We start from the raw sequence: 14320 nt of genomic DNA on the forward strand, positions 1-14320 counted from the left end.
GTCCCCCCCGCTGCCCCTTCCCGGCTTCTGTCCTCCCTTTTCCCCGTCGCTTTTGCTTTTGTAACGCCCGAGGCGGGGGGGACGCGCAGGGGACAGGCGGAGCAGGGGGGACAGCGGGGCGGGGGGACAGCGGGGACGTGGGGAGGGGGTCCCGCCGCCCCCGCGGTGCTGTCGCTGCCCCCTCTTGGTGCTCAGCCTCCGCCCCGACCCCCGGAGGTGCCGCGGAGGGGATTGAAATAAAAGGAATCAAAGAGGGGGTGGGAGCAAACAGGGGAAGGGGCGGACATGGGGAGGGGGTCCCGTGCCGCCGGGGGAACCCCGGGAGTTGGGGGCACCCATTGCATCCCTGAATCCCACAAAAAAAAAAAAAAACCGGGATTTTTTTTTTTTTGAGCGGGGGGGGAACCCCCAGGATAAAACGCGGATAAAACGCCCTCCCTGCGGTGCCACCCCCGCGCCGGGAGCCGGTGCCAACACCCCCCTCTTCCCCCCCCGCGGCACCTCGGCGCAGATTTTGGGCGGATTTGTACATTATTTATTACAAAATATACAATTCTTGTACACCCGCCTGGCTGCTGGGCTTCTCCGGGGTGGGGGGCGGGCGAGTGGGGGTGGGGGGGGAAAGGCCATCCCCGCGTGTCCCCCCCGTGTCCCCCCCGTGTCCCCCGCTGTCCCCAAACCCTGCCCCCGTTCAGTAGCTCCATCCCGGCCGCTCCTGTTTGCCTTGGGCCGGGCTCAGCCGGGCTGGCAGCGGCCGGGGGGGGCCCCGTGCCAGCTCGCCGCGGCCAGCGGGACGTGGCAGACGGGGCGGGGGGGCCCCATCCGGAGCCCCCCTGGCACTGGGATGTGCCAAGCCCCGAGCTGGGCAACCCCCGGCAGGGCGAGGGGCGCGGGGGGGTCTCTCCCGCTGCCCCCCGCGTGTCCCCGCCGCGGTTTTTTGGGTGCTGCCCACCCCCGCCCCCCGTCCCGGCCGCGGATGCTGTAATGGAACAGGCGGCGTTTATGGGGCCGAACCCGGGACGGCGCTTCCCTTTTGCGACTCGCCCTGGCCCCGCTGCGGCATTTTTCCACCCTTTTTCCACCTTTTTTTCACCCTTTTTTCACCCTTTTCTCACCCCTTTTCCACCCTTTTTCCACCCTTTTTCCACCCTTTTTCCACCCTTTCCCCACCCTTTCCCCACCATTTTTCCACCCTTTCCCACCCTTTTTTTACCCTTTTCCACCCTTTTTCCACCCTTTTCCCACTCTTTTTTCACCCTTTTCCCACCCCTTTCCCACCCTTTTTCCACCCTTTTTCCACCCTTTTCCCCATCCTTTTCCCACCCTTTTCCCACCATTTTTCCACCCTTTTCCAACCCTTCTCCCACCCTTTTTTCACCTTTTTTCCACCCCTTTTCCACCCTTTTCCACCCTTTTTCCACCCTTTTCCCACCCTTTTCCCACCCTTTTCCAACCCTTTTCCCACCCTTTTTTCACCTTTTTTCCACCCCTTTTCCACCCTTTTCCCACCCTTTTTCCACCCTTTCCCCACCCTTTTCCCACCATTTTTCCACCCTTTCCCACCCTTTTTTTACCCTTTTCCACCCTTTTTCCACCCTTTTTCCACTCTTTTTTCACCCTTTTCCCACCCCTTTCCCACCATTTTTCCACCCTTTTCCCACCCTTTTCCCCATCCTTTTCCCACCCTTTTCCCACCATTTTTCCACCCTTTTCCATCCTTTTCCCACCCTTTTTCCACCCTTTCCCCACCCTTTTCCCACCATTTTTCCACCCTTTCCCACCCTTTTTTTACCCTTTTCCACCCTTTTCCCACCCTTTTTTCACTCTTTTTTCACCCTTTTCCCACCCCTTTCCCACCCTTTTTTCACCCTTTTTCCACCCTTTTTCCACCCTTTTCCCCATCCTTTTCCCACCCTTTTCCAACCCTTTTCCAACCCTTTTCCAACCCTTTTCCCACCCTTTTTTCACCTTTTTTCCACCCCTTTTCCACCCTTTTCCACCCTTTTCCCACCCTTTTCCCACCCTTTTCGCTGGACGCGGCCTCTCGCGGGATCAAAGGGGGGGTGGGGGCCTCCGGGGGTGGGTGGGGGTGGGGGATGGGACCTTGGCCAAAGCCGCGGCCAAATCCCGGCCCCTCTCCCAGCCCCATCCCTCCGGGACGCGATCCCGATCCCACCGCAGGCGGATGCGGGCACGGCGTGGGGGAGAGGGAGGGAGGAGGCACCTGGAATGCGGAGATTCCATGGCGGGGTCCCATTCCAACCCCCCCTCCCCAAAATCTGGGTGCTGCCTGCGCCTGGGTGTTCCTTATCCCGGATTTTCCATGTCCTGGGTGTTCCTTATCCCGGATTTTCCCTGTCCTGGGTGCTCCTTATCCTGCATTTTCCATGTCCTGGGTGCTCCTTATCCCGCATTCTCCCCGTCCTGGGTGCTCCTTATCCCGCATTCTCCTCGTCCTGGGTGTTCCTTATCCCGGATTTTCCCTGTCCTGGGCGTTCCTTATCCCTGGATTCTCCTTGTCCTGGGTGTTCCTTATCCCGGATTTTCCCCGTCCCGGGTGTTCCTTATCCCTGGATTCTCCCCGTCCTGGGTGTTCCTTATCCCTGGATTCTCCCCGTCCTGGGTGTTCCTTATCCCGGATTTTCCCTGTCCTGGGTGCTGTTTTTCCCTGGGTGCTGTTTTTCCCTGGGTGCTGCTTTTCCCCGCATCCCGATTTTCCCCGGGTGCCGGGAATTTTCCCCACCGGGCTCCACGTTCCATTCCCAGGGAAACCCGCGGGATGCTCCCAAGGCAGCGGGAGAGGCAGGGCCGGGATCCGGGATCCTGCGGGAATCTGGGAATGCGGGAATGTGGGAATCTGGGAATGCGGGAATCCTGGAATGCGGGATCCTGTGGGAATGGGGGAATGCGGGAATGTGGGAATCCGGGAATGCGGGAATCTGGGAATGCGGGAATCTGGGAATGTGGGATCCTGTGGGAATGCGGGAATGCGGGAATCTGGGAATGTTGGAATGTGGGAATGCGGCATCCCGCGGGAATCCAGGAATGCGGAAATGCAGGAATCTGGGAATGCGGGAATCTGGGAATGCCGGATCCTGTGGGAATGCGGGAGTCTGGGAATGCGGGAATCTGGGAATGCGGGAATCCGGGATCCTGTGGGAATGTGGGAATGCGGGAATGTGGAAATGTGGGAATGCGGGAATCTGGGAATGCGGAAATGCGGGATCCTGTGGGAGTGCGGGAATGTGGGATCCTGTGGGAATATGGTATCCTGTGGGAATGCTGGAATGCGGGAATACGGGAATGCGGGAATCTGGGAATGCGGGATCCTGCGGGAATGCGGGATCCTGTGGGAATGCGGGAATTCGGGAATGCATTCCGCCACCTGCTTGGCTTGGGGCGGGGCAGAGGGAAGCGGCTCCCGCTGCTGTTCCTGGCGCCGGGAAGGAAAACTGGGGGGAAAAAGGCCAAAAAAAGGGAAAAAAGAAAAAAAAAAAAAAAAAAGAAGAAAGAGGGGGAAAAGGCGAAAAAAAGGGGGGAAAGGGGGAAAAAAGGGGGAAAAGAGGGGGAAAAGGGGGAGATGAGAATTGGGATGAGAAAGGCTCAGCTGCTCCTTCCCCCCCCGCTCCAGGCCCCATTCCAAGCGGGAATAGCAGAGCAGGGAAGGGAACGGGAGCCCGGAGCCAGCAGCTCCCGGCCCGCCCCGGTAATTTGGGATGGCCAGATCCCAAAAAAAGAAAGAAAAAAAAAAAGATGGGAAGAGGATGCGCCAGCACGAGCAGGGATGGAGAGGCTTTTTTTGGGATATTCCCTCTCTCCTCCCACAGCATCCGCCCCCAAAAAACCCCTAAAAATCCCACAGGGAAGCGGGAACTGGGGAAAAGGGGGTTCCAGCACCCCGTGATCCCAAATCCATGAGCGCAGCCCGGAATAAGGAGCTGGGAAAGGACCTCAGGAAGAGGATTTTTGGGTTGTTTTCATTTTTTTCTTTGGAAGAATGGAAAATGTAATGACAGGGTCTGGCTGAAAAGAACAAAAGGAAGCAGCTGAAAAGGCCCTAAATAGAGAAAAACCCACAAAACCACAAAAGGGTGAGAGGGAACAGGGGGTGAAAGGGGAAGGGAAGGATTGGGATCCCTTTCTGCGACCCCATAGAGGGGTTTGGGGCTGCCTTAGGGGGGGGCGAGGAAGGGGGTGAGGGGTGGGAGGGGGGGAAACGACCCCAAAATGCGTCCCCTGTGTCCCCTCCCTGCCGCTGCTCCCGCCCAGGGGGTGCAGAGGGGGCTCCTGCAGCCCCTGTCCCCAAATGGGGCATCCCTGGGGACCCCAAATGGGGCATCCCTGGGGACCCCAAATGGGGCATCCCTGGGGACCCCAAATCGGAGCATCCCTGGGGACCCCAAAGCGGAGCATCCCTGGGGACCCTGAGCATCCCCGGGGATCCCAAATGGGGCATCCCTGGGGACCCCAAAGCGGAGCATCCCCGGGGATCCCAAATGGGGCATCCCTGGGGATCCCAAATGGGAGCATCCCTGGGGACCCCAAATGGGGCATCCCTGGGGACCCCAAAGCGGAGCATCCCTGGGGATCCCAAATGGGAGCATCCCTGGGGACCCCAAAAGGGAGCATTCCAGGGGACCCCGATCCAGAGCATTCCCAGGTATCCGGAGTGTCCCCAGTGACCCCAAATCCGAGAATCTCTGGGGACCCCAAACCGGAGCATCTCCAGGGACCCCAAATTGGAGCATTCCGGGGTATCCAAAGCATTCCCGGGGACCCCAAACCGGAGCATTCCGGGGTATCCGGAGTGTCCCCAGTGACCCCAAACTGAGGCCTCCCTGGGGACCCCAAATCGGAGCATCCCTGGGAATCCCAGACCGGGGCTTCCCTGGGGACCCCAAACTGAGGATCCCAAATCAGAGAACCCCTGGGAATCCCGGACTGGGGCATCCCAGGGCACCCCAAAGCGGCTCATCCCGAGGTATCCGGAGCATTCCCGGAGCCCCCAAATCGGAGCATCCCTGGGGACCCCAAAGCGGAGAATCCCTGGAGCTTTCCCGGCCACCGGGAGCATTCCCAGGAGCGGGGACACGGCAGGTGCCAGCTCCCCTCCTCCTGTCCTCCAGCTGCGGAATTCCAGCCGGGATCCAGCTGTGGAATTCCAGCCCGTCTGGCCAAGAGGAGCCGCTCCGCTGCTCCCGCCGTTCCCTCTGCACAACCTGCCGGGAGCCGGGAAAAAATCCCGATCCCAAAAATCCGGCCCCGCGCGGGGGGGTCTCCCTTGGGAAAGGAGACGGGAAAAAAAACCAACCCGATCCCACAAATCCCGAGATCTCAACCCTTCCCAAAGAGGGGTTTTTCCCTTGGGAATGGGGTCTCCAGGAGCCGGGAATTTTTGGGGAATCCTCTGCACAACCTGCAGGGAGCCGGGAAAAAATCCTGATCCCAAAAATCCGACCGCGCGCGGGGCGGGGTCTCCCTTGGGAAAGGAGACGGGAAAAAAAACCCGCGATCCTAAAAATCCGATCCCGCTCCTTTGGGAAAGGAGTCTCCAGGAGCCGGGAAGAAAATCCCGATCCCAAAATTCCGACCCTGCGCGGGGCGGGGTCTCCCTTGGGAAAGGGGTTTCAATTTTTTTTTGGGACAACGTGCCGGGAGCAGGGAAAAAAATCCCCGATCCTAAAAATCCACAACCTCCACGCCTCGCAAACCGTGTCCCTTGGGAAAGGGGCTTCCAGAAGCCGGGAATTTTTTGGGAACAGCCCGAGGGGCTGTGGGATCACTGATTTTTTTTTTTTTTTCCGACTCGGAATTCCACGTGAACTGCACATTCCTCTCTTTCCCAATTTATTTGTCCTTTTCCAAGTTGTTTTTTTTTTATTTTTGGTGGGGTTTTTTTTCGCAGCTTTCGCATCCCAAACGTTCAAAAAGAGCCGCTTCTGGAAAAAACATTTTTTTCTGGTTTTTTTTCTTTTTTTTTTGTTTTTTTCCTTTTTCCAGCTATTTCTGAACCTTTTTTTTTTTTTTTTTTTGGCTTCTTTTCCCCTTCTCGGGCTCCAACCCATAAATAATAATAATAACAACATTTTTAAATCCTTTTCGCTGACACTTCACCGGCCCTGCCAGAGCCTTTTCATTCCGCAGATGGCGAAAATCCGCCTCAAAATATTAAAAAAAAAAAGGGAAAAATACCCTAAAAAAAAAAATCCAAAAAAACCCCTGGAAGTTTTGGTAAATATTTGGTGCTTTTCCCTCTCTCTCTTTTTTTTTTTTTTTTTTTTTTTTTTTTTTTTTTTGATTTTTTTTCAATTCGGTCACATGGAGGAGAAAAAGTCCTAAAAGTGGAGCGGTTATTTTTGGGATCGGGAGGGAGGGGGGGGGGTGAGGCGGCGGCTGCTGGAGCATCCCTGGGGTGGCAGCGCCCCGTGCCGGGGTTTGGGGTGCCCCAGGGTCCCCCCTCGGGTTTGGGGCACTCTGGGGGGTGCCACGCCCGGAGGGAAAACCCCCAAATCCCGGTTGGTTTATAGCCCAGGCGCCCCATAGGAGGAATGTTCCTGGTCCCGCGTGTTGCAGGTACACCGGATCCTAAATATCCCATAGCCCTGACCCCCCTCTCCCTGATCCCCCTTGTCCCGGGGACCCCGTGCCCCAAACCCCCCAAACCAGAGCCCCCTCATTCTTTGGGTACCCCATACCCCAAATACCCCCGTACCCCCTATCCCGAGTATCCCTAATTCCACATAAGCCAAGTACCCCGTACCCCAAACCCCCCCAAACCCAACCCCCCGCACCCCAAATCCCCCAAACACTACCCCAAAACCCCAAATCCCCCGTACCCCAAACCCCCCAGGCCAAACACCCCCGTACCCCAAACCCTCCAAATCCCCCGTACCCCAAAACCCCAAATCCCCCGTACCCCAAATCCCCCAAACCCAACCCCCCGTACCACAAATCCCCCAAACCCCCAACCCCCCCATACCCCAAACCCCCCAAATCCCCCAAATCCCTCAAACCCCAACCCCCCCAAACCCCCCACCCCAAACCCCCCCATACCCCAAACTCCCCAAATCCCCCAAACTCCCCAAAACCAACACCCCGTACCCCAAACTCCCCATACCCAACCTCCCCATACCCCAAACCCCCCAAACCCCCCAACCCCCCAAATCCCCCCAACCCCCCAAATCCCCCAAACCCCCCAAACTCACCAAACCCCCCCATACCCCAAGGCCCCCATACGCCAAACCCAAATCCTCCAAACCCCCCAAACCCAACCTCCCCATACCCCAACCCCCCCCATACCCCAAATCCCCCAAACTCCCCAATCCCCCATACCGCAAACCCCCCAGACCCCCCAGACCCCCCAGACCCCCCAAACCCCACTCCCCCGTACCCCATTAACCCCCCCAACCCCTCCCACCCCCCGCCAGCCCCACGGGGTGCCCCGGCACGCGGCTTTGGGGTTCCCATCCTTAATTTCGGGATGAATCCCCCAAACCCCACCACGCACCCCCATTCTCCCCGCATCCCCCCCGCTGCCGGAATGTCCCCAAATCCGGCCTGGGAATGTCCCCAAATCCGGCCGGGAGTCACCGATTGGTCCCGTGGAGGGTTTGGGGGAAGCACGTGATTTCCAGGAAAACCCCTTTGGGTTTTTTTTTTTTAATCCTTTGAGAACCGAAACTGCCGGATTTTGGGAACGCAACTCCCTGGCCAAAGCAGGATGGCGTTCTCCAGGTGCTCCTGGAAGGAGGTGGCCATCGTGACCCTGGCGGTGGCCACCGTGGTGGTGGCGGTGACGGTGCCCACCCTGCTGTGTCACCGAGGGGGGGACGGGAATTCCCTGGAGGCTCTGGATGTCACCAACAGGTCCCTGGCCGAGGCCCGCGGGCGGTGGCAGCGCTGCAGGGAGGAGCTGGTGGGTGTTGGGGACACGGGGACCACCCTGATTTTGGGGTGGGGGGGCTTTGGGGACATGGGGAGGGGACAGCCCGAGGTGGAGGGTCCGGAGTGTCACCGTGTCACCGCTCAGGGAGCGCTGCAGGGAAAAATCCTGGAGCTGGAGCAGGCGCTGGCCAACGTCACCCGGCTGGAGGGTGAGTGCTGGGCAGGGGTGGCCAGTGTCGCCTGGGTCGCCCTGGGCACTGTCCCTTGTGTTGTCCTTATTCACATCCTCTGGGCCACGCTGTCCCCTGAGCCCTGGGCCACTCCGATCTCTGTCCCCTGGGCCACCCTGTCCCTTGGGCCACTCTGATCCCTGTCCCCTGGGACACCCCCATTCCCTGGACCACCCTGTCTCCTTTCCCTTGGGCCACTCCGATCTCTGTCCCCTGGGCCACCCTGTCCCTTGGGCCACTCTGATCCCTGTCCCCTGTGCCACCCTGTCCCCGTCCCCTGGGCCACCCCCATTCCCTGGACCACCCTGTCCCCAGCCCCTTGGGCCACTCCAGTCTCTGTCCCCTGGGCCACCCTGATCTCTGTCCCCTGTGCCGTCCTGATCAACATCCCCTGGGCCACCCCATTCCCTGACCCATGGGCCACCCTCTCCCCATCCCTTGGGCCACCCTGACCCCGTTCCCTGGGCCACCACATTCCCTGACCCTTGGGCTACCCTCTCCCTGTCCCCTGTGCCACCCTGACCCCATCCCCTGGGACACCCCCATTCCCTGGGCCACCCTGTCCCCCGTGCCACTCCAATCCCCGACCCTTGGGCCACTCCGATCCCTGTCCCCTGTGCCACTCCAATCCCTGTCCCCTGGGACACCCCCATTCCCTGTGCCACTCTGTCCCCTGGGCCACTCCGATCCCCGACCCTTGGGCCACTCCGATCCCTGTCCCCTGGGCCACTCCGATCCCTGTCCCCTGGGCCACCCTGTCCCCGTCCCCTCCTCAGAGCAGAACCTCGCGCTGGGCACGGAGCTGGCGCGGCAGCGGGAGCAGCTGGGGCAGGAGCAGAGCCTCAGGTGCGTCCCCCACCCTTCCCCCATCGCCACCGCCACCCCCGCCTCTGTCACCCACTGTCCCTGTCCCTGTCCCTGTCCCTGTCCCCAGCAGGGCCCAGCTCCAGCGGCAGAACCGGCTCCTGCAGGAGCAGCTGCAGGACGCGCAGAGCCAGCGAGCCGCAGGGGACAGGCTCCCGGTGTCCCCCGGTGTCCCCGTGCTCCTCCTCCTCCTCCTCCGGATGCTCCTTCCGTGACCCGGAGCACCCCGGGGACCCCCTGTCCCCACCCGGCCTGGCGGGGCCTGGGGGTGGCAGTGGCCTCAGGGTGCCTTGTGCCCTGCTCAGCCCTGTCCCAGGGTCCCCAGCTCCGTGGGGACATCCCGGAGTGACCACTGGCCTCCGGCCACCACAGGGGGAGGGAGGGGACAGCGACGGGGGCTGGAGGGGACAGGGACGTGACAAGGCTGCTGTAGATATTCCACAACTCCGCACTTTTTAACCAATTTCCAATAAAAACCCGCCAAAACCCAGCGTTTTCTTGCTGAGGGGACACAGAGCTCCGTGGTGGGGACGGACGGAAACCTCCGGCCACCAAGTTCACCCCGGCTTGTCCCCGCAGCTGCGACAGAGCCCTGTCCCCTCTCCAGCACAAACAAAACCTATTCTGGGCTGCGACCTGCGACAAACCGCAGCCCACACGCGACAATTACGGCGTGGCCAGCAGCGCCAGCGGCACATCCTGGCACAGCCACGGCCGGAGGAGCGGCTCCGGCTGTCCCGGTGGGTCCCCGGCTGTCCCGGTGGGTCCCCGGCTGTCCCGGTGTGTCCCTGCGCGGCTCCGGCTGTCCCGGTGGGTCCCGGTGGGTCCCCGGCTGTCCCGGTGGGTCCCCGCGCGGGTCCGGCTGTCCCGGTGGGTCCCCGGCTGTCCCGGTGGGTCCCCGGCTGTCCCGGTGTGTCCCCGCGCGTCCCCTCCGCCATGGACCCCGCGGTGCCCAGGGCCACCCTGAAGGTGCTGGGGCTGTGCGCGGCGCTGCTGGTGCTGGTGGCGGCGGTGACAGTGGCGGTGGCGGTGATGGTGTGGCGCTCCGAGGCCGTGGGGAAGCTGCGGGGGTGCCGGGAGAGGGCGGCCAACGAGAGCCGGGAGCTCGGGAATCGCCTGGAGGAGCTGGAGCGGGAGCGGGAGCGGCTGGAGCGGGACGAGGACGCGCTGCGCCGGGAGCTGGCCCGGGCACGAGGGGACAGCAGGAGGGGCAATGCCAGCCTCGTGTCCTGCCGGGAGCGGGCGGTAGGTGGCCGGAGGGATGGGGACAAGGTGGTCCTTGGTCACTTTGAGGATGGAAAACGGGATGGGGACAACACCCCCTGTTCTCCCATCCGGTCCCTCATCAGCGTCCGCGGGCGGTGGGTGGCCGGAGGGATGGGGACAGGGCGGTCCCTGGTCGCTTTGGGGTGCCAGGATGGGAGATGGGGTTCTGGGATGGGGATGACACCCCCTGTCCCCTCACCACGGTCTCCAGTCCCCGTCGGTGGATGGAGGGATGGGGACAAGGAGGTGCTGGCCACTTAGGGATGGAAAACGGGACGGGGACAACACCCCCTGTCCCGTCACCACCGTCCCCTGTCCCTCCCTCCCTGTCCCAGCAGCCGAGATCAGGGCGTTGCTGCATCCCTGTGGGAATTCCCACCAGGAGAACCCCGGGAAAGATGTTCCAGCCGGGATGATGAGCTGGGATAAGGGGCAGAGCCACCCTGGGGGGGGCACGGCCGCCACATCCCTGCAGGCGACACCCCAAAAAGGGAGCCCTGGATGCTCCCGGCTCCATCCCGTCCATCCCACTCCCGGCGGGGGCAGCTATTCCCGACTGTCCATCCCTATAATTACCCCATCCCAGGCAGCAGCCGGGGCCGGAGCTCCCAGGTTTCTCCTTCCCGAGTATTTTTAGCTGCGGTTCCAGCCGGGAAAGGGCCCGGCAGCCGCAGCCCGGAGGAAGAGCCGGGTCCCGCCGCCCCTCTTGGGCTCATCCGGCTGAACAATGGCCCGGAGAGGCTGGAAAATGCTCCCGCTTCCCGGGGCTGGCGCCGGGAGCCGGGCAGGGCAGGGCAGGCTCTTGGAGAGCCCCGTCCCCGCCCCGGCACCAGCGATGCCACCCGCGGGGTGACCTCGGCCTGCTCTCATCGCCCCCAGCATGAGCGTCCCTTCAGGGATTTCAGGATTGTCCCCAAATCCATGAAATCCGTGTCCCTACCCCTTAGGGGCAACCTAAGGCCACCAGGAGAGTGGGGACAGCTTGGGGACACGGGTGACCTGAGGCTCTCCCGAGATCCCAACGCTCAGGCCGAGCCATTCCTTCAGGGATTTCAGGATTGTCCCCAAACCCATGAAATCCTTGTCCCCACCCCTTGGAGGAACATGGTGGGAGGGGGACAGCCACCCAAAGCCACCAGGAGCATGGGGACAGCTCAGGGACAGCCACCCACGGCCACCAGGAGCAGGGGGACAGCTCAGGGACAGCCACCCAAGGCCACCAGGAGCATGGGGACAGCTCGGGGACATGGGGTGACAGTGAGGCAGAGAGGGAGCAGATGAAGGCTCGGGGGCTTGGACGCTGCCCGCCGCTGTCCCCACGTGTCCCCTCTCCCCAGGCCCGGCTGGAGGCCAATGTCACCGCGCTGGGGGACGCGCTGGTGGCCCTGCGGCGAGAGCGGGCCGAGCTGGCCGGCGACAAAGCGGCGCTGCAAGGTGAGCTCTGTCCCCAGCTCTGTGCCCCGCACACGGAGGCCGGCCGGGGCTCCGCGCCAGCCCGAGCCGGGGTGACGCCGGTGTCGCCGCTGTCCCCAGAGGAGGTGGCGCGGGGCGCGGAGCAGGCGCGGGGGCTGCGGCGGCGGCTGCAGGAGGCGCTGGAGCAGCAGCGGGAGCTGCGGGAGCGCCGGGAGCGCTGCGAGGCGCGGCACAGGGACCTGGAGAGCAGCCTGTAAGGTCCTTGTCCCCGGCGGCATCCCCCTCCCTGTAAGGTCCTTGTCGCCGTGGGACACCCCCCTGTAAGGTCCCTGTCGCCTTCCGCGGGATGGGCCACCCCCAGAGCCCCAGTCAGCCCCAAAAATCGGACACACCCTCGCCCAGCCCTTGTGACATCCTGCCCTCTCCCCATGGGGACCCTCCCGTGTGTCCCCCCAGCTCTGTCCCTCCCTGCCCATGGGGACCCTCCCGTGTGTCCCCCCTGCCCTGTCCCTCCCTGCCCATGGGGACCCCCCGTGTGTCCCCCCAGGTCCCCCCCTGCCCTGTCCCTCCCTGCCCATGGAGACCCCCCGTGTGTCCCCCCAGGTCCCCCCCTGCCCTGTCCCTCCCTGCCCATGGAGACCCCCCGTGTGTCCCCCCAGGTCCCCCCCTGCCCTGTCCCTCCCTGCCCATGGAGACCCCCCGTGTGTCCCCCAAGCCCCTCCACCGCCCCTCCCTGTCCTCCCCCCCTACTCTGTCCCTCGGTCCCCACCCCTGTCCCGTCCCGCCACCCCTTCCCTGTCCCACCCTCCCCATGGGGACCCCCCGTGTGTCCCCCCAGGTCCCCCCCTCCCCTGTCCCTCCTTCCCCATGGGGACCCCCTGTGCCCCCACCCTTCCCGGTCCTTCCCTGCCCTTGGGGACCCCCCGTGTCCCCACCCCGGGGACGGGGCCACCCCCACAGTGGCTCCGCTGTCCCCGCAGCCGGGACTACGCGGCCGAGGTGGAGGCGCTGCGGCGGCGGGGGAGGGACAGAGCCACCGGGCGCAGGTGTCCCCTGTCCCGGTACTTTTTGGGGGGAGCCGGGGAGGAGGACAGGCGGGGAAGGGGGGAGAGGGACAGCTCGGGGAGGAGGGGACATCACGAGGAGAGGGGACATCCCGGAGAGGAGGGGACAGCCCGAGAAGTGGGACAGCTGGAGGAGGTGACAGCCCGGAGGAGAGGGGACATCCAGGGGAAAAGGGGACATCCAGGGGAAAAGGGGACATCCAGGGGAAAAGGGGGAACACCAAGGAGAGGGGGGACATCCAGGGGAAAAGGGGACATCCAGGGGAAAAGGGGACATCCAGGGGAAAAGGGGGGACACCAAGGAGAGGGGGGACATCCTGGGAAAGGGGATGGGAAGGTGGCACAGCCCAGGGAGTGGAACACTCCGGGAATGGGGGACATCCTGGGAAGAGGGGACATCCCGAGGACGGCGCACAGCGAGGAGTGGCGGCTTCAGTGCCGTTGTCACCCGTGTCCCCAGGGCAGCAGGACCCCGTGGGGGACTCACTCCCTGTCCCCCCCCCTTGCAGGAAAGGCTGAGGCCCCGCAGCCCCCTCGGTCCCGCCCCGCTGAGCGCGACATTCCCGGTGTCCCCGCGGTGTCCCCAACACCGGGACCAGCGGGGGCTCATTCCCGACCCCGGAGCCGCCAGCGCAGCCCGGGGAGCGATGGGGGTGGGAGACGTGTCCTGATCCCACTGAGATTCCTGATCCCATCCTGTGTGCCCTAATCCCACGGAGATTCCTGATTTGATCCCGTGTCCCGATCCCACTGTGGCTCCTGATCCCATCCCGTGTCCCGATCCCGCGGTGTCCCGATCCCATCCTGCCCACTGATCCCGCGGTGTCCCGATCCCACTGCACGTCCTAATCCCGCTGTGTCCCAATCCTGATCCCGATCCCACCGCGTGTCCCGATCCCACATCCCCCAATCCCTCTGCGATGCCACCGCGTGTCCCACTCCCGCGGTGTCCCCGTCCCACTCCGCAGCCAGACATGGGACTGAGGGGTCCCTTTCCCAGTTTTGGGGCAGTTTCGGCTCATCCCGGGCACCGTTTTCCCACCGGAGCTCTGGGATCCGCTCCGGGAGTTACCGCCACATCCGCAGCGCTCCGGAAACTGGGAACACCGGGAATTTTGGGAAGACTGGGTAATAAAAGATGCTCTGCTCTCCGGGACATCTCCCTGTGCCACCAGCCCGCTGTCCCCTATTCCCCTGACCCCATATGGCCCCTCCCCAAACCCAAATATCTCCCCAAACTCCAGGGATTTCTCCCACCCCCGGATCCCAATGGCTCTGCCAGGGACCCCAAAACACCCCGAGGGGGGACTGGGGGACACGGAGCCACCACCCGCCTGGCGCGGGGCCACTCCCGGTGTCCGTCCCCTCACGGCGACATCGCTGCCACGGCGGCTCCACCCAGCCGGGGGTTGGCAGCAGTGTCCCCATCCCCATCCCGGTCCCCGCGGGTCACCCAGGCTGGCTTGGGGACACCCCGGGGACACGGAGGGAAGGGACGAAGGTGGCGTTTGGGGTGGGATGGCTGAAGGGGGGCGGGGGGACACACTCTGCCCCTTTGCCCCTCAGTGCCACCGCAAGCGGGGCGGCCGGCGGTGTCCA

The 14320-nt window shown here is 63.2% G+C and overlaps 1 long non-coding RNA gene across 1 annotated transcript; it reads left to right on the plus strand.

Annotated features, from left to right (window-relative positions):
• Nucleotides 1–11831: 11831 nt before the first annotated feature.
• LOC138099794 (uncharacterized) lies at nt 11832–13857 on the plus strand. The gene is made up of 3 exons (XR_011146767.1): nt 11832–11910; nt 12638–12718; nt 13231–13857. It is a non-coding gene; the product is annotated as an uncharacterized lncRNA (long non-coding RNA).
• The last annotated feature ends 463 nt before the right edge of the window (nt 13858–14320 follow it).

The sequence above is a fragment of the Aphelocoma coerulescens genome, chromosome 28 (genome assembly GCF_041296385.1).
Source record: "Aphelocoma coerulescens isolate FSJ_1873_10779 chromosome 28, UR_Acoe_1.0, whole genome shotgun sequence".
In the NCBI taxonomy this organism is placed as follows: Eukaryota; Metazoa; Chordata; class Aves; order Passeriformes; family Corvidae; genus Aphelocoma; species Aphelocoma coerulescens.